The sequence below is a fragment of the Anabrus simplex genome, chromosome 13 (assembly GCF_040414725.1).
Source record: "Anabrus simplex isolate iqAnaSimp1 chromosome 13, ASM4041472v1, whole genome shotgun sequence".
Classification (NCBI taxonomy): Eukaryota; Metazoa; Arthropoda; class Insecta; order Orthoptera; family Tettigoniidae; genus Anabrus; species Anabrus simplex.
The window spans coordinates 40,654,313-40,675,424 of NC_090277.1; the positions used below are offsets into that span (position 1 = coordinate 40,654,313).

The window sequence follows — 21,112 nt, forward strand, 5'->3', positions numbered from 1 at the left end:
AACTCGAGGAGCTCTCAAACCTCGCGCCGACATCAGAAAAATACGCCTGAAATTTTACGGACACATCAAACGCCTTCCAGAAAACAGACTGACAAGAATCTTACTAGAGGCAACAGAAAACATCAAAACAAATAGGTGGACTTCGGAAATCCGCCAGGACCTGGAAAAAATCAGAAATCAAAGTGGGCGACATGACAGACGGAACCTGGTACAGAACGAAAATCAGCAACTGGGAAAGTAGAGTCAGAGAGAAACCACAAGAAAAAGACAGGAGCTAAGTGGACAGAAGAACGAAGAACCACGATGAGAGAAAAATTAAAGGCTGTCTGGTAAAGAATTAAACGCACAACTTCAAAGTGAGCTTTGCGTGATCAGTTTTCTGGTCTTTTTCGCATCTGATAATAATAATAATAATAATGATAATAATAATAATAATAATAATAATAATAATAATAATAATAATAATAATAATAATAATAATAGTCCAACATTTGCCCCGTTTTTCTACAGGATGGGGTATAAAGTGAGATGAATCATCGTAGCGAGTTTTACGACCGGATGCCCTCTCTGATGTCAACCTCATCAGAGGAGTTAATGAGATGAAATTAATGACGTTATATGGTGAAATTAAATGTTGTATGGCTTTTTTGGTGCCGGGATATCCCAGGACGGGTTCGGCTCGCCAGGTGCAGGTCTTTCTATATGACGCCAGGTGGCGACCTGCGCGTCGTGATGAGGATGAAATGATGGTGAAGACAACCTACACACCCAGCCTCCGTGCCATTGGAATTAACCAATTAGGTTAAAATTCCCGATCAGCCCGGGAATCGAATCCGGGATCCTCTGAACCGAAGGCCAGTACGCTGACCGTTCAGCCAACGAGTCGGACACGTTATATGATTGTAGGAAGGGAGAGGTTGGCGCCCGGTGCCAGTCTATAGCTTATTCCTGTCGAATAGCACCAAGAGGTGTCCTCAAGACTTAACGTCTCCATCCGACGGACGAATCGCCATCAACAACGTCATATACCCTTACTCTATACGAACACTGGAATTGAATCCATCCTATTGTCACGCAATCTTGACTTGACTTATGTCCTGTTGCTCCCTCTGGAGCATAGGGCCTTGGCGAAATTTATCCACACAGTACGGTTCCTGGCCATTCTCTTCACTTCGCTCCAGGTCTTGTCACCTCTGCAATTTCCTTTTCGATCGTCCTCTTCCAGGTCTTCTTTGGCCGACCTTGCTTTCTGGTGCCTTGAGGGTTCCTGTCCAGCACTGCCCTCTCAACAGCTCCATCTTGCTCCATCCGGCTTCCTTAATGTGTGGCCGATCCAGCGCCATTTCCTCTCCTTGATCTGGATGTCAATCGGCTGCTGATTGGTCATGGTCCAAAGATCTTCATTAGAGATTATGTCTGGCCACCTCACATTTGTTATGCGACGCAGACATCTATTTATGAACACCTCTAGCTGGTTATTGATCTGTTTTGTAACTTTCCATGTTTCACAGCCGACTTTACATTGCTGTTGAAGAGGCGAAGCTTAGTCTTCCTGGAGATGTTTCTATTCTTCCACACGGGATAGAGCTGGACAAACGCACCATTTGCCTTCCGGATACGGCTTCGAACATCTTCCTCTGCTCCCCCATCCGTTGTAACTATACTTCCAAGGTAGAGGAAGGATTCAACTCGCTCAATTTCCTTTCCATTTACTGACATCTCTTTGGTCTTGTTTGTGTTGATCATGAGACCTGCACATTCTGCTTCCTTCTGAAACCTACTCAGTTTATCTTCTATGTTCCGGTACCGCTGCGCCATAAGGCAAACGTCGTCTGCGAAGTCAAGATCTTCAAGCCTGTCTCTCATCCCCCATTGAACACGTCACGCAATCTAATGATTAAAAATTGTATACCACAACCTCTCCTACCCTGACGGCCAACACTCTGCTGTTGCAATTTTTTTTCGACCAACGGGACTCGAACCGGCAAACCACGGTGTCAGACCATGTAGACTTCACACTTTTACGCCACCAGGCGGGCTAATAATAATAATAAGAATAAGAATAAGAATAGATCTAATGATGAAACATACAGGAACATAGAAAACATAACAGAAACCATAAGAAAAAAAATTGCAATTTATTGGACATATTTACAGAATGGATGATTTCAGATTAACAGAAAGGATTTTCAAGTACCTTTGGGACAAAAAGGCAACAACTAGCTGGATTCAATAAGTAAAGAAAGATTTAGAAAGAAATAATATAAGAGAAGAAGAAATTATGGAGAGAGAGATTTTTAGAAAGAGGGTAGTAAGTATGGAAGGATTCCAAGGAACATTGAACAAGAAAACTGGTGCGAAGTGGTCCGAAGACAGAAAGAAACAGCATAGTGAAAAGATGAACGAATATTGGAAGGAACGGAAGAGAAAACAACAAAGTATGAAGAATTGAACTAAAATTGGCACGTAGTCCTTAGCAAGCCTCATCGGAAAGAAGATGTATAACTTTGTACGACCCACTAACTACTTTCAGGGTTTTCGCAGACGCCAAGATTCCGGAATTTTGTCCCGCAGGACTTCTTTTATGTGCCAGTAAATCTACCGACACGAAGCTGGTGTATCTGAGCACTTTTAAATACCACCGGACGGAGCCAGGATCGAACCTGCCAAGTTGGGGTCAGAAGGCCATCGCCTCAACCGTTCTGAGCCTCTCAGCCCGGCAATAATAATAATAATAATAATAATAATAATAATAATAATAATAATAATAATAATAATAATAATAATAATAATAATAATAATAATAATAATATCCGCCTCTATGGTGTAGTGGTTAGTATGATTAGCTGCAATTCCCAGAGGATCGGGTTCGATTCCCGGCACTGCCACGAAATTTAAAAGTGGTACGAGGGCTGGAACGGGGTCCACTCGACTCGGGAGGTCAACTGAATAGAGGGAGGTTGGATTCCTACCTCAGCCATCCTCGAAGTGGCTTTCCGTGGTTTCCCACTTCTCCTATAGGCAAATGCCGGGATGGTACCTAACTTAAGGCAACGGCTGTTTCCGTCCATCTTCCTTATCTATCCCTTCCTATCTTCCCATCCCCTCACAAGGCCCCTGTTCAGCAAAACAGGTGAGGCCACCTGGGCGAGGTACTGGTCCTCCTTCCCAGTTATATCCCCCGACCAAAAGTTTCAAGCTCCAGGACACTGCCCTTGAGGCGGTAGAGGTGGGATCCCTCGCTGAGTCCGATAGAAACACCAACCCTGGAGGGTAAAATGCGGATTAAGATAGAAAGAAAGAATGCATGTACCATTTTAACCACATCCAGCCCTCCGGCCATTCTTGAATTTCAGGCAGTACCTTGAATCGAACCCGGACCCCCGAGGACGGCAGCTAATAGTGCTAATCGTTACGCTACTGAGGCAGATATAATAATAATAATAATAATAATAATAATAATAATAATAATAATAATAATAAATACCAAAATAATTTATGTTCGGAATTGTAGGTCATTTTCTTTGGTTATGATCTCGTCATTAATTTTTAAACCTTCATGTCAGGGCAGTAACTCACTATCAATTCTTTCGCCTGAAAAGGAAAGTGGGTCAAGTTCAATGCCATCCAAGTTAATATCGACTGCGGCCAATAGCCCTTAGCGCGGAGGAGCTGCCAGATTCCCGCCACATCTTAGAATACGTTCTTCTGTGGAAGTAAGACGTGACTGTTGAAGGCCGTGTGTAACTGTGAAAAGCTCAAACACATGTGATTCGGGAGACCGCTTGATTAATTACAATTCTAAGCTATACTAGCATCGCTTATACGAGAAGGCCGAGAAGAAAAGAAGATTATGCAAGCTCAAAGATGCCAATGTGTTTGATATGATAATAAGTTACCTCAGAAAACAGAGAATAAAATTCACTACGGTATCCATTCGGTTGTATGATCAATTACGTTACTCAGCTGTTCACAAAGAAGATGGCTGTTCATTGCATGAGCAACTAGTTCTACTCTCTGACGCTAGAGTGAGCTTAAACGCTCAGAACCGTTTGCACAATGGCTATTCTAATGTTTCCCCACGATATAATGTCAAAGATAGAACAATATCAAATATACCAACAGGTTTGCTTATGAAGTAACTAGAAAAAATTGATAAAATTCACTGTTTATTTTCACAGGTGTGCACCTGTTTACGTTGTTCAGCTGTTCACAGCTTCGGCATTCAGTACATATCATTGCCGCTAGAGTGCATTGAAGTTCCCTTGTTGGGTCAACACTGTGATTGGTAATCCTGTAAAAATCAAATCCTTGGCCTCTTCTACATTTACATATTAACCGTCACTTGTATTTATGCATCGCGTATCATTCCAAAACACCGATAGTATATGATTAATGATTAAGTACAAGATTAATTTAACCCATAAGTACATTGGTAGCTTTCAAAAAATACTTGGTTTTAGCAATAACATGACTCACTCCACAGCATCAGTACAGTTGCAGCTGTTGTCGTAAACACACAAGTTCATAAAGCAAGTGATATCATTGATAAGGCACTGTCTGTGAAGAAACTGGCATAAAAGTCGTGTGTTCTAACCATCTTCGCGGAAGAATTAAGGAAGGTCTGCCAGGTTTTTGTAGTTCTACCTACGTGTATTATGCGAATCATCGCTCAAAGGTTGGCAAGCATTAGATAATTCCTTGAGCAGTCATCAGTTGAGAATAATCCGTAAGGACATGAACAGGTGTGTTAGTTTTGTGTGAGTGTACAAGTGACATAAATCGTGTTATTGGATATTACTCGCTTCATCGGATTTTCTTGAATGTAAGTAAATGCATCTCTCATTCATCTTTGTGCATGTGGCATCGTATGCAGAGGTTACACTGCTTTCGGCAGGGTAGACATTTGTGATAAACAGCCGGTGGTATAACAAGGAGGCATGCCTGTATGTTTTTCGCAATATCTCCTACCGTTTACCTAATCGGCCAGCCGTGCCTGCTGTACGTGTGCATTTAAGTGTTTCTTCGCTCTGTACTGAAGTGGAGTCGTGATGAATTTTAAATTATGTTCAATTTGCCAACGGCAGCGTTCCCAACGTGTAAATATTTTTCGCGGCCTTTGTTAATTAAGCGTTGCAGGAAAAATAAATACTGTATATTCACCTGTGTCCTTAAAACTTGTCCATGAAATGGACGATATTGCAAAGTAAATTCATTGCTTGTTCATAGACAGGAATTATTACATTTTATTTTTAATTGAATATCAGCATTTATTATTATTATTATTATTATTATTATTATTATTATTATTACAATTTCATATATCTATATTTAGGAATAAATAGTTTTTTTAAATAATTCGCAAGCATGTGAAGTTTCCGTAGCTGTATGTGCAGCAGTATATCTGCAGTTCAGTTGCGGTGTGATTTGCAAGGCGTCCATTCATTGGTATACCCTCAGGGAGGGGATGGAGTAGTTCGATAGGAACCTTGCTTCTCACCCCAGTCTGACCTTCAGTCATGACTTGGAATCACGGGCAGGGATGATAAAAAGAGAATCTAACAATGATATGCTATCGTAATGTTCCCCTGAATGATTTCATTTCACACGTGGTGTAATGTAAATAATTTCTTATTTGAAGAACATATAATACAGTATTATGTTATGCAGTAAAGGAAATTAAAGAGGTATTTGGGAAGGGAATTACACTCCAAGGAGAAGAAATCAAAACCCTGAAACTTGCCGATGATATTATTATTTTATCTGAGACTGCAGAAGATCTGGAGAAATGATATAGGCAGTCTTGGGGAAGGAGCACAAGATGAAAATAAAATGTCCAAAGCAAAAGTAATGAAGTGCAGTCCCTCCTTCTTCCGTCACATCTCCCCAGCCTGCCCGCATCTCTTGGCCAGAGAGAGGGCGACACCCTCTAGGTGGCCCGCCCCACCCCTTCAGGGTGGGGAATGAAAGCCTTTGATAGACATAGTAATGAAGTGCAGTCGAACGCAATTAGGTGATGCAGAAAATATTAGATTAGGAAATTAAGTCTTAAGGGAAACATTAATATTGTTAGGCCTACTTGAGTTGTAAAATAACTAACGATGGCAGAAGTAAGGTGGATATAACAGTGCTATATTAGCACAAGCAAAGAAGGCCATTCGTAAGAAAAGAAATTTGTTCAACTCGAACATTGATATAGGAAGTAGAAAGATGTTTTTGAAGACTTTCGTCTGGAGCGTGGCATTGTGTGTAAGTGAAACATGGGCGATAACTAGCTCAGAAAGAAAGAGAATAGAAGCTATTGAAATGCGGTGTTACAGAAGAATGCTGATGGTGAGATGGATAGATCGAACCACGAATGAAGAAATACTGAATCAAATTGGTGAGAGGAGATCGATGCGGTAAAAAGGGTAAGGGTAGACCAAGGTATGAATATGACAAGTAGATCAGAGCAGATGTAGGATGCAGCAGTTACGTAGAAATCAAAAGGTTAGAACAGGATAGGGTGGCATAGAAGCTGCGTCAAACCAGTCTATGGGCTGATAACTCCGACACACAACACAATGCTTACATGGGGAACGTTCCGTTTAGGCTTCATAATATGAATACACGAAATATTTTTATTTAAGAAAGACGATTTTTATTGAAGATTTTTGCATTTTCCTTAATTAGATAAAATAGACGTAACCTCGCTTCTAGATGTTTAAAATTCTGGTTAAAAATGAGACACTAAGAAAAAAAATAATGAATGAATAAATCTTCTCTCCCAGTCAGATACAGAGTGAGTGGCCACGTGGTTAGGGTCGCGTAGTTGTGAGCTTGCATTCGCGAGATGGTGCTTTGAATACCAGCGTCGGCAGCCCTGAAGATGATTTTCCGTGGTTTTCTATTTTCACGAGAGGCAACAGGGAAGTGTAGGTGGTAAAAACGGTAGGGGTAGACCAAGGGCTGTTCTTCACCTATGGCCGCTGCCACTATCCTTACGCTTTACGAAAACCTTCACTGTTTTAGTGCGATGTTATGTTTCCCCGTTACGGATGACCAACTACTGGGGAGAGTATTAATTTATTGTAATCAAAATTAATACCGTACGTGGGTAGTTTTTAATATATAATATAGGCTAGAATACTGCCTGCTGTCATTTCTTGATGGATACAGTACTTTTGCATCCATCTCTTGGCACAGGCCAGAGTAAGGTGTAGCTTCCACTGAAGTCCCAGTCAACATCCATGGCTGTGACAATATGGAAGTTGCTGGGGTTTGGGTAGTGCCGAGTAATGACATTCGGAGCACGGCTAGTGCATCTGAGTGTTATGAAAGGTGCTGCTCATAGGGTCAGTCGTGCTGCAATAGTACTTTTTGGGGTTTCCATATAACCGCATAACCTTTGGTGGTGCTATTTGAGGATCCAACCAGCCTCTGGGCTGATGACCTAACAGATAGACAATATAGAATACTCCCATCCCTAGTTTTTTTTTTTTTTTGCTAGGGGCTTTACGTCGCACCGACACAGATAGGTCTTATGGAGACGATGGGATAGGAAAGGCCTAGGAGTTGGAAGGAAGCGGCCGTGGCCTTAATTAAGGTACAGCCCCAGCATTTGCCTGGTGTGAAAATGGGAAACCACGGAAAACCATCTTCAGGACTGCCGATAGTGGGATTCGAACCTACTATCTCCCAGATGCAAGCTCACAGCCGTGCGCCTCTACGCAAATGCTGAGGCTGTACCTTATTTAAGTCCACGGCCGCTTCCTTCCAACTCCTAGGCTTTTCCTATCCCATCGTTGCCATAATACCTATCTATGTCGGTGCAACGTAAAGCCACTAGCAAAATAAAAAAAATAAAAAAAGAACCCCCCCTCTACTCAGTTGACCTCCCGAGGCTGAGTGGCCCCGTTCCAGACCTCATACCACTTTTCAAATTTCGTGGTAGAGCCGGGAATCGAACCGCGCCTCCGGGGGTGGCAGCTAATCACACTACTACACCACAGAGGCGGGCCTTTTTCCACATACCTTTTAAAGTAAAATAAACTTTTTTGCTATTCTTTCTGTTGTAATCCACTCTTGATTTAATTGTTTAACAATTGTATAGAATTATCGTTCTTTCTTTGTTTTATATTCACTTCCCAGATATTTAACTTTCAGTGCTTCGGTTGTCCTACAAACTCTAAATAGTTGCGCTTCTTCCATTTCTTCTCCACAGGGTCACTGATTTTCGTTAATTCTCTCTCCCTCTGACCCTTTTTATATATTCCCAAGATAACGATCCAAAGCATATGGCCTGGAATGTAAGGATGTGGTTATTGTTTAATTGCCCAGTGGTGCTTCATCCTCCCCCTTAATCACCAGACTTGAATGTGACTGAGAACCTTTGGGACAAACTTGATAAAGAAATAAGAAAAACAACAATCACATCTAGAGAACAGCTGAAAAACCAACTTCAAGAAGAGTGGCAGAAGATATCTCCCGTTTACATCAGGAAATTAGTGGAGAGCATGCCAAGTCGACTCAGGGAAGTAATTAAAATGAAAGGAAAGACAACCAGACGCTGAACCTTTGGGATCATAAGTAAAAAAGAAAGTGTCCGAATAATTTTGTGCAATATTGGTTTTGGTTTTATTTTGCTTTTTAATTATTATATTTTCATTGACAGTGTTCGTTAGAAGAATGGTGGACGTTTAGTTTTTATATTCGTTACAGAAACTTGTATTTAGTTTATATCACTGATTTATTATTACTGAAATCACTAATACAAAGGAAAATGTAATAGACCATGTCTGTCCGAATAATTATGCGAGTCACTGTATACATTTTCTACAGTGCTTATCTCTGCGTCTAAAGTATAAACATTTCCTTGACCTACGGTTTCTTACATTCACTGTCGTTACTGCTTCAGAGAATATTAATTTTTCTAACGGGGGTAAGGTCTGGAAAGGAGAAATAGTGTACTAACCCATACAGTTAAGAAACTGTGTAGCTAGAACCTCCTAATTGTGATCAACTGCAGTACACCATTTTCAGACTTGCAGCAGAACAATGTTAAGGAAACCACTGGCAGGATTGGATCTATTTCAAAGCAGGCCTTACAATGAGCTGCGGCACGGATGGCAGTCCTGAGATCTCTGTTAAGTGTCTCCTCAAATATTAAGGCCCGTTTGTTACAAAGCTCCCTTCAGTCTCTAAGTCAATCCCATTTGATTTTCAAAATTATTAGCGATGAGGGTTCCCCCCCTCCCCCGACATGGGGGTCAGATCGTTTTATACCCCACCAATGCACTACAATGGAGATTTTCCGGACTTAGCGGGTATTTCTCGAAAACACATGAGTGATAGGGCATAGTTTTCGTCCTAGGACTCTCGTGTACTCGCGTCAACAAAAGAACAAAACAAAATTAAGTTAAGTCTGCAGTAAACAATGACACCGTTGCCATGTGGACTGCTGACGTGTAATAAAATCCATTTATTTATTTATTTATTTATTTATTTATTTATTTATTTATTGCTATTTGCTTTACGTCGCACCGAAACAGATAGGTCTTATGGCGACGATGGTATAGGAAAGGCCTAGGAGTGGGAAGGAAGCGGCCGTGGCCTTAATTAAGATACAGCCCCAGCATTTGCCTGGTGTGAAAATGGGAAACCACGTAAACCATCTTCAAGGCTGCCGACAGTGGGGTTCGAACCCACTATCTGCCGGATACAAGCTCACAGCTAAGAAATCCATTCATGAAGAGTAGGGATTTATTTATTTATATTTATTTATTTATTTTTATTTATTTTTATTTATTTATTTATTTATTTATTTATTTATTTATTTATTTATTTATTTATTTATTTATTTAACGAACGTCGCACAAACAGATCGAAGGTTTTCGGCGGGGCAAAGATGGGAAGGTTACAGTACTGTATGGCGATATTTGAAAATGTGCCCCTCTGTCTTCCGCACGAGAAGCTAGATCTCGAAGAACAAAGCTAAACTGAAAGTTTGGCAATCCTTTGTTTGTGAAACACACTGTACTTGAGGGTGAGCCCAATAGAACGTAAGGATAATGAAAGGAATTCGTCTCCTTTCCAGTTTATTTTCACCCACATTTATAACGGGAATGCAGCAACAACTTTCGAATGGAATGTCTTATTCAGACCATGTAAGCAAGTTAATAATGTTCTTGTATTCTATCTCGCCTAACAGTTTACAAATTTAATAACTACGATTTTCATGGTTGCAACTGAGAGATTCGTCTCAGAAAATGTAATTAAGGAAATGCATCTTTTTGTTTACTTCATGAGCACCTTCTCTGGTTTTTCAGTGTGCTCTATAGCAATAACGTTAGTGATCAAATAAGTGGATTCGATTAAAAAATATCTCGTTATTGTTTAATTAGATCTAGATACGTATTTTCTAGTGACGGTATCCCGCCGCCTTGATTTACGTCTAGAAAAGTAACTTTTGTTCCTAGGTTTGAATCCTGTCTGTAGCAGCGAGTATAGCCAGGGATTAAGTTTTTAATTGTCTAGTTACGGGCCATCTTAGAAGTGTTTTATACACACTATACGTGAGTTATAGATTAGAACTGCGTCCTTCTCATTGCGCACTCAATTTTTTGGGATAGTGGTTTGTCGCACTAACTCCCTGATAGTTTTTCGGCGTCCATGGAAGAGAAAAAGTGCTAGATCTGGGAGGAAAGCGCTCGTAGTCTAAAATATGCCGCTGTCCTCTTCCGCATGAGAAGCTAGATTGAAAGTTTGGCGACCCCTGGACTGTGAGACACATAGTACTTGAGGGTGAGGCCAATAGAAGCTAGGTATATGCCCCCCTGTGGATGGGAAGCGCAGACGAAATATCCACCACAGTATCTCCTGCCTGTCGTAAGAGGCGACTAAAAGGGGCGACCAAGGAATGATGATATTAGAACCGTTAGACTACTTGTGATTAGTACCATTACGCGAGGAACGCCATGGGTCGACGTTACTTGCGATTACAGTAGTGCCACCATGTGAGGAACACCACGGGTCAGGGTGTGTTGCCTGTGGTTAGTACCATCGTGTGTATCCTACCGAGGCGGGCGAGTGTCCATGCTGTGCTGTAATGTATCGGTTTCCCCGTGTTCATAATGGGTCTGCGTTACCTGTTAGTAGTACCACTGTATGAAGAACACTACGGGTCTACGTTGACTCTGATTCGTACCACTATGTAAGGAAGACCCTGGGTCTGCGTTGTCTGAAAGGAGTACAATTATGCGAGGAAACTGTGTTGCGGGTAGTACCATAACGTGTGATACTCCGTGGGTTTGCATTGCCTATGATTAGTACCACTAGATGAGCGGCACCAGGAGTATAGGTGGCCTTTGATTAGTACCTACCACAATGTGAGGAACACCATTGGTCTGCGTTTCTTGCGAGTGGTGCCCTTATCTGAGGAACACCATCGATCTGTGTTTCATGTGAGTGGTGCCATTATGTACGAGATACCCTGGATCTGTCTTGCTTGCGATTGGTGCCCTTATCTGAGGAACACCATTGATCTGTGTTGCCTGCGAGTGGTGCCATTATGTGTGACATACCGTGGATCTGTGTTGCTTGCGAGTGGTGCCCTTATCTGAGGAACACCATTGATCTGTGTTGCCTGCGAGTGGTGCCATTATGTGTGACATACCGTGGATCTGTGTTGCTTGCGAGGAGGAACACCATGGATCTGTGTTGCCTCCGAGTGGTGCCATTATGTGTGACATACCCTGGATCTGTGTTGCTTGCGAGTGTTGCCCTTATCTGAGGAACACCATCGATCTGTGTTTCATGCGTGTGGTGCCATTATGTGCGAGAAACCCTGGATCTGTCTTGCTTGCGATTGGTGCCCTTATCTGAGGAACACCATTGATCTGTGTTGCCTGCGAGTGGTGCCATTATATGTGACATACCGTGGATCTGTGTTGCTTGCGAGTGGTGCCCTTATCTGAGGAACACCATTGATCTGTGTTGCCTGCGAGTGGTGCCATTATGTGTGACATACCGTGGATCTGTGTTGCTTGCGAGTGTTGCCCTTATCTGAGGAACACCATCGATCTGTGTTTCATGCGTGTGGTGCCATTATGTGCGAGAAACCCTGGATCTGTCTTGCTTGCGATTGGTGCCCTTATCTGAGGAACACCATTGATCTGTGTTGCCTCCGAGTGGTGCCATTATGTGTGACATACCGTGGATCTGTGTTGCTTGCGAGTGGTGCCCTTATCTGAGGAACACCATTGATCTGTGTTGCCTGCGAGTGGTGCCATTATGTGTGACATACCGTGGATCTGTGTTGCTTGCGAGTGGTGCCCTTATCTGAGGAACACCATGGATCTGTGTTGCCTCCGAGTGGTGCCATTATGTGTGACATACCCTGGATCTGTGTTGCTTGCGAGTGTTGGCCTTATCTGAGGAATACCATTGATCTGTGTTGCCTGCAAGTGGTGCCATTATGTGCAACATAACATGGGTGTACATTAACTACCTGTGATTAGTACCACCATGCGAGGAACACGATGAGTCTACGTTACCTGTGATTAGTACCACCTTGCGAGGGACACCATAAGTCTACGTTACCTGTGATTAGTACCACCTTGCGAGGGACACCATAAGTCTACGTTACCTGTGATTAGTACTATTATGAGGGGCCGGTGACCTGGATTTTGGATCCACTGACTGTTTTGCATCAATGGTCATTTTATCATAATTCGTTTTATATTTCAGTCATCAGTGGATACATTTTGAAGTGTTAATTATCGTTTCATTTCGTTGCACCTCGTACCATTAGGGGCCGATGACCTAGCTGTTAGGCCCGTTTAAACAACAATCATCATCATGGAAACAGAAAGCATGGTAATATTAGGCAGGAAGTGCCTGAAATATGGCAGCAGCTAGACCTGTTTTATTAGTAGGCCATGGTTGTGTTCCTTCTATTTGAATCACGCCCGTTTCGCACCAAAATCGATCCTCTGGTTTTATATTTTCTTCTCTGTAAGACACTAATAACGTACACGCATTCTTATCTGTTTAAAGGCTGGAAATATGCATATTACTAAAAAATGGACGAATAATTTCATGTTCAGAGTAATGATAGTGTATATTTACTCTTGCAATTTGTCGATTTAAGCGTGTATTAATAGGCAAGGTCGTATTCCATTTACTTGTACGTCTGAATTGCTATGAGGCTGTTTGTTTCCGTGAAATCACCTGTGATAATTGAAGTGTGTGCTGGTTATCTCCTCGTCACTGTAACAAGACTTATCAAGGTTATGAAGGTTATTCGAAAATTAAATTCAGTTTGCTAGAAATTTTTAGCAACCTCCTGTCTGGTGGGTTTTCTATATGTTGGAAACTAACGTAATGCATGTTTCTCGCCCTCAATACAATACAATAAAAAGTGTGTCAAAGTTGAGGTTATGGTAGGTAAGCGTTTTGTGTAATAAGGGAAGTCCGTGTAATTTAGACCTGTGTGTAATTTGGCCCGATAATATTTTTGATTTGCAAGTTTGGTCACCCCCTATCTGAGGCAAGGTCGACAAGACAGTCGGGGGTTGCTTTCTTCCTGGAAATTGTTTTGCTAATGGTCTTAAGGTTGAAAAGGGAAGAGGAAAACTATCATAATACTCACATTCCTTGTTATCTTACAGTATATGTTGACAAGTACATGTACTGTGAAGTAGTTATTTCAGCCAAGAGAGTGTTTTGCTTTTGCAAGTACTGATGAAATATCTAATATAGTTTATGAATACATTTTAAATACTTTCCATATTATTTAGTTTCTGATTAAATCTTTGCATGTCGTGTAATTTGGACTGCCTGAGAGGGTGTAATTTGGACCATTGCAACAATAGTAATAATTACGTTTCCTCGTAGTTTTACCGGTGATTCTAAAAGAACTTGTTTTATAATTTGTGGTCGGCCCTGCGGTGTAGGGGTAGCATGTCTACCTCTTACTTGGAGGCCCCGGGTACGATTTTCGGCCAGGTTAGGGACTCTTACCTGGATCCGAGGGCTGGTTAGAGGTCCACTTAGCTTACGTGATTACAGCAGCCCAACAGTAACTTCTAAAGAAGCTTTGAATTATAGTATTCGTGTTTCTTTTTCAAACTATAAAACCTCCTGGTACACTCATTTTCAACGAGGGTGATTTAGTGTCTGCAACTTTGAGAGCACATGCACTCTTCCGGTGTCCATCAGCTGATGGTGTACGGTACTTTGAGGAGAGAAAATCGAAGGTAAATATAGACGTATTTACTCTGTCTCGCGCTCATTCCTTTATTGCTTCATGAAAGTCAACATACGTCGCCCTCTCGAGGTGATGTGTCTTACGTGTGGATGTTTACTTTCTCTTCAGGCAGACGGGCATGCTGATCAGCCGTGTGAACGAGGAACAAAATTCAGCTTGACTCTGTCAGGTGAAAGCCACGAACTTTATTTCAGTATACCGGTAATCAATATATTGTAAACGATCCGGACTTGACAGCATTTATAGTGTTGTCATCTTACGAACATTTCCAGTGCATGTTCCGCATATTCCACTCGTTGATTTGTTTATTAATTAACTTTTACAGACAAAAAGAAAGTTTCTATAGACTTCTTACACGCCGTGACATTAACCTTACCGCTACATCGTGTTATAATCAGTTATTTAGTATCAATTAATACTGATCTGAATTTAGAACAGTCGCGCAGGTGGCAGATTCCCTGCCTGTTGTTTTCCTATAAACGAATATTTGCCCCAATTTGTCCTCTTGAATTCCAGCTTTATCTTCATACTGGGATCTTTCCTACATTTAAAGACAAGATAACTGATAGCCAACGACCAGATTCTGATGGCCTGATAAAGCTTGACGAAAAGAATCCAAAAATGACTTAAAATTAACAAACAAATGCCACCAAAATTACAAGGAAAACGTCTGTTCCATCGAGATTGTGCATATGTAGGTTGTCCACAACCTTTATTTCGTAACTGAGTGATTAAAAATTATATTGTTATTATTTAGAAGTCCGACTCGTTGGCTGAATTGTCAGCGTACTGGCCTTCCCTTCAGAGGGTCCCGGGTTCGATTCCCGGCCGGGTCGGGGATTTTAACCTTCATTGGTTAATTCCAGTGGCCCGGGGACTGGGTGTTTGTGCTGTCCCCAACATTCCTGCAACTCACACACCACACATAACACTATCCTCCACCACAATAACACTCAGTTTCCTACACATGGCAGATGCCGCCCACCCTCATCGGAGGGTCTGCCTTACAAGGGCTGCACTCGGCTAGAAATAGCCACACGAAATTATTATTATTATTATTATTATTATTATTATTATTATTATTTAGAAACAAATGCATCTGAGACAATTTTTCAGTCCTTTTTTCAATTCGTAGGAAAAAAGTAATAAGATAGTATCTGAATGTCGTCATTATTAGGATATTATGCAATCCTCTTATATTCTGGATACGATGTATTTGTTTAAGTCGCGACGGATAAATTGCTGAACGGAAAATCCTTTTATCTGCTGCCCCTTTCACATCGAATATTTTACAGAAATGTATCTTACTATCTGTAGACAAAAATATGCTCGTCGAATTCAGAAATAATTTTCTTTAAATGGACAACTGTAGATGGCTGTATTTTAGTGTTGACCTCCACTGCTACCAATCATGAGAACTGAATATTCTCTAGTTTTTTTAAGTTTTTTTTTAGAGGGCACTGCAGTTTATTTTCGTCGTCACCTTCGGGAGGTTGAGTTAGACGCGACTCGTAACGGTGAAACTCCTAACGACCAAATATACTTGCGAATGATAAAATGAAATGGCGTATGGTTTTTAGTGCCGGGAGTGTCCGAGGACAAGTTCGGCTCGCCAGATGCAGGTCTTTTGATTTGACTCATGTAGGCACCCTGCGCGTCGTGATGAAATGATGATGAAGACGACACACACCCAGCACCCGTGCCAGCGGAATTAACCAAGTATGGTTAAAATTCCCGACCCTGCCGGGAATTGAACCCGGGACCCCATTGACATAAAGGCCAGCACGCTAACCATTTAGCCATAGAGCCGGACTTACGAATGGTGAATGTCGCTAGAAGGACGACTGGCTATTTGTTCATAGGAAGGTTATGAATAATGATGAAGCACTTTAAAAGGACAAAGTGAATTGTCTTTAATATGCACAAGAAGGAATCGAAAGACACCTGTCACACGGTTTAACTGAGAAAAACATTATGTTTCTACATCTTACAGTTAACTGCCCGACTCACGAAGGAAATGGAAACACTCGCCATGTGCGGAAATGGCGTCACTAATATTGGGCGACTGTTTCTGAAGCAATGACTCTCGTTCTCTGGGTGATATTCTGTTGTTTTCTCCCTGCCAACGCGGCCATCTTGGGTCCTATCTTTCGAAATTAGCATTACAGTGTAGTCAGCAATGTCGAGAGCGGAACAGGTCAAATCTTGAGCGGAAATCAGGGGACGAATTCTCAGGAGACGATGCGTCTATCGCAATTCGGACACTTGTGATGCCGGTTACGATATACAGTAATACTGACTGTATTTTTTTAATCTGAATGTTACTTTCTCTGTCACCTTAGATCAGTGTATCCGACTCAAATTTACCACAGATCAAGTTTGACTTTCAGTAAAATGTGTCAGTTTGTACATCCCATTGACTAGGTATGTAAAAATGCTTACTAATGCTACATGGCTCTTTTTTTCATATTTTATTTCGAAATCCACTCATACACTTCATTTGTTTCTGTAGCTGTTTATATAGTACTGTACAATAATAATGTAATTGTTGCATTAGCAGTACTTGTACGAGATATACATTACTAGATGGTGTTACCCGTGATTCGCCACGGAATTCTACATTGTATACAGAATTCTAGATGAAGTCACGTGTATACACGTTGTTAATAAGATTTAATTATTGCATAATGAATGAAAATCCACAGCCTGTTTCCAGTCATTTAACCGGGTTAGGAATGGCATAAATGAAGCCCCCATCTAGCGGCAAGGATAGGCATTGTGCCGGCTGACGAAGCCTGTGAAAGGTGACAGGGAAAACCGGAGTACCCGGAGAAAAACCTGTCCCGCCTCCGCTTTGTCCAGCACAAATCTCACATGAAGTGACCGGAATTTGAACCACGGAACCCGGAGGTGAGAGGCCGGCGTGCTGCCGCCTGAGCCACGGAGGCTCCATTATTGCGTAATAACACAGGTTTTAAAAAATTAAATTCTAGGGGCATTCCCCCAAACTACCGCTTCATCCATCGTGAATAAAATTATTTATAACCTAGATTGTCGTGCCTTATTCCACGACTTTACATACCGATTTTAATTCAATTCCCTTCAGTCATTTTTTGTGATACGCGTACATAACTACCTACCTACCTACATACATACATATATACATACATATATACATACATACGTACATACATACATACATACATACATACATACTGTGCCCTTCTAAGGCACCAAATGCGGTGATCTCTTCTCTCTTCTATGCGCCGGCTGCTCCTGTAATAAATGACATATAACACATACTCACCGCTGCATGTAGACTCTTCATTCTCAGTCGTGCCCGTTCGATATCCCCGGTGAGGCCACCCGCTGATTGAGGAGTGAGGGAATGAAAAGAAGGGGGTAAACTAACTAAAATGACGGTACCCAAGACTGAATTAAAGTTTAAAATAAAAGACTAATTTATTCAAATAAAATGCTGAACGTAAATTGAACTAGTGAAAAGTGTAAACTAAATGAAAATAAATGACTAATAAAATATTAAAGATTAAAGGTCTGCCTTCCAAAATAATCATAACTGCCTGAATAAACTGACTGAAGGTCAAACACCTTAATTAAATATTCCAGACTATCTTGACACTGTCTTGGAGTTGAATAAAATGACTCCGTTAAAACTATGGTCAGAAAAACCACCTTCTTGAAATACAAAAATTACATAACAGAGAAACTGTCTCTCAAATATTCAAATTAATAACTTTAACATAGTTGACTCACAACAAAGTAAATTAAATTCTGTTACGTCGATCAATCCACTGACTTATAAGAGTTATAAATGTTTATCACATGGCTCATTTGGGAAAAATACCCAAATTTACATAATCTTGGACTGCATTAAGCAAGTGTATCACTTAAGGAAATAGTTCTTAGAAAACAGAACAAAACAACCATGAACATCACTTCCTTTCCTACATGACCATCGTCTTATTCAAATACCTCCTGGTTAAACAAAATCAAATATTGACACATCACTCTGAGTGTATCCAAACACTCATTTAAATTTTTACTCTTCATTTACGTGTCTGTGATAGACTGGACTTCCTAAAATATAAGCAGAAATTTAGGCCAAGTGCCTGATGTTAACATTATCGAATGATAGCGATCCTTGTACATTAAAATTTCTATTGACTTTGCCGCTAACTGCATTTCATCATTAATTCATATTTGTGGTATCACCACTAGATGGAGGCAGATACCATCTTATTTACCATTTATTGCGGCAGTTTTATACAATTGGTTCATTTAAAGATCGCTTCATTCCAAATAAAAATGTAGTGGATTTTAAAAGAAAGTTTGGTAATTACTCAAGGTGCCTGGTATGAGCATACCACTACTATTTCGACCGTGACATAATTCGATGACCCAATAAACCTAACATCTGACATGGTATTTACATCATTACTTTAATTAACGGAGAAACACTGCTCCGATAAAATACAGAAATCAAAACAAACTAGCCTAGCTGCACTTATCTATTTATAACAAATAAAATATAAATAATTCACATACGCTTGCGTCCTACAAATATACGGTAAAAGTACAATCAGAAAGGAAAACAAATAAACAGCTGGATCCCACCATCGCGGCCTATTGGAAAATTAAATAAGGATAGAAATGCGCAAAAACAAACACGGAGTTACCAGAAAAATATACCCCGCTGCGACTAGCAAAATATTGCGAATTTGACGGCAATCCCAAATTTCAGACGACAAATGTCTGGACATAAAATTATTTAACCTTGATGGAAAAATTACTGTTATTTCACGTCAATCCGTGATTCTACATAAATATTCAAAACACATTGATTCGTCTCTCTGTTCACATTGTACTCTGGCTAGCATTATTTGTCGAGCCTCTATCCTCCCTGGAATTATTTAAACAAATACAGGCTCCTGCCTGTAGTATCATAACCCATGTCGTAACACATTTAACGCACGTGGTTAAATTCTTCATTCCACAATTCTTATTTATTCATTTATTCGCGACGTCATTATTATTCATATTCTCACAGTACAGCCTCGCTCGTATCCGGCGGGCAAAAATATCTGTCGTGCACATTACGACTTCTTATGTAAATTCAAGACATGGTTCAAAATATCATATTTCCATCATCAACGTAGATCATCAGGGATATCCATCATCTAGCTCGAATCTCTCGATCATTCACTGTTAACACATCACAAAAATCACAGAGCTGACTCATCAATGGCGCTCATAGTTACTATATAAAAAAAAGTGACGAGATTGCCTCTCAAAACACAAATGTTGAAACATGCGTAACCGCAACTACAGAAATAAATATTCGCGTCTACCCAAAAATCGTCGCAAAAATACGCGGGATAAAACAAATCGAAACCGGTCATCTGAAGGATGATTCCGCAACATAAAACACTCTGAAATGCGCAAAAATAGTGAAAAAAACCTTGAAAAACATCGCGGCGGTGTCCATAACATCACAACTCCAACAAAAGACAAATATAACTCAAAAACCATCGATCTAAAATCATGATGAAATAATAATAATAAACTGACATTACACTCGTAGATCAAAATCATAGCTGCCTAACTGTCAAAATGACATACTACCAAAATCAACCATAAAATACACGCAAACAAACATCTACTTAGACAAAGCGCACAAAATAAGCCTATCTGAAAGTGCAACCGAAACATTATTATTATTATTATTATTATTATGATTATTATTATTATTATTATTATTATTATTATCAGAATTATAAAACTGTGAATTATTTACAACCCTACTTAGTACTCTAAACTACACTGATCATCGATTTTGCCACGGTCCTACATATTATTTACATTATAATGATGCTCATACCTGATGTTGGAGGAAGCAGGTCGGTTCACCCACCGGCCCCCGTCATGGTGAAATTAGAATTCCATCTTCAAGCTGATGTGGTATTCCAAATTTATACACACGCAAATTTGACACATTCTTGCCATGCCGTGACACACGATTATTCTTAGCATAAAACACTCGTACTTCTCTCACTCCAGTGAAAGTTTAGAAGAAATGCCACTGCCTGTTGTGTAGACGGATGGTCTCCTCGCTATCTACCTGCAAGATCATCTGGTGGCCTGGTCGCCGATCCCTCAGCTTTGTTTACCTTACAGCTTATAGTACATTAACCCTACTGGGGCATAACTGTTCCGTCAAGTTTTTGCTATTGCGGTCTGCATTGAAGAAAGTCAAACACCTTCCCGGCTGTCTTACTAGTTTCTGCCCATAACATCTCGCTTGCCAAACAGTTTATTGAATGGTAGAAACAAGCTAAATATCGTTTCTGTTGTGGAGAAAATTTTATACTGATCTCACAAATAACGCTCCCCGCTGGTTAGAAATGTTGTTATGTCTATGCTGGAAAACATGGACTTGTTTCCCTCGACTAGTAATGTGAGCTCATTTAAGTTTAGAGTGTAATTCTTGCCTGCACTCCCTGCCTTTACAGTAAATGTCTGTGAAAGTGTTCATTTCCTGAAATGCATATTCTCCCAAGTAAATAATACCAGGCTTTCTAAAAATGCCTCCAAGTGTCTAATCGCTTTCTTACCAGCCAAAATAAAACTGACTAAAAATGCATTATGCTGACACACTCTGTCACTCTGTCAAAACGTAGATTCACTGAGAATACTGAAGTATCACTAAAAGTACTCAAGACAATAACTGAGAAATAGAAAACACTGAGAACGACTGCGAACTTGGAATGACTGAGTAAGACTCAAAACACTGAGAAGTAACTGAGAGTTGATTCACACTGAGAAGTAACTGAGAGTAACTGAGAG

At 40.6% G+C, this 21,112-nt stretch overlaps 1 protein-coding gene across 1 annotated transcript in view; it reads left to right on the top strand.

Annotated features, from left to right (window-relative positions):
• Positions 1-4,573: 4,573 nt before the first annotated feature.
• klar (klarsicht) overlaps positions 4,574-21,112 on the top strand; it is a 1,195,270-nt gene continuing 1,178,731 nt past the window's right edge. Inside the window, exon 1 of the mRNA XM_067157231.2 lies at positions 4,574-4,825. The gene's annotated coding sequence lies outside the window, so the exon portion shown is untranslated. The remainder of the gene's footprint in view (positions 4,826-21,112) is intronic.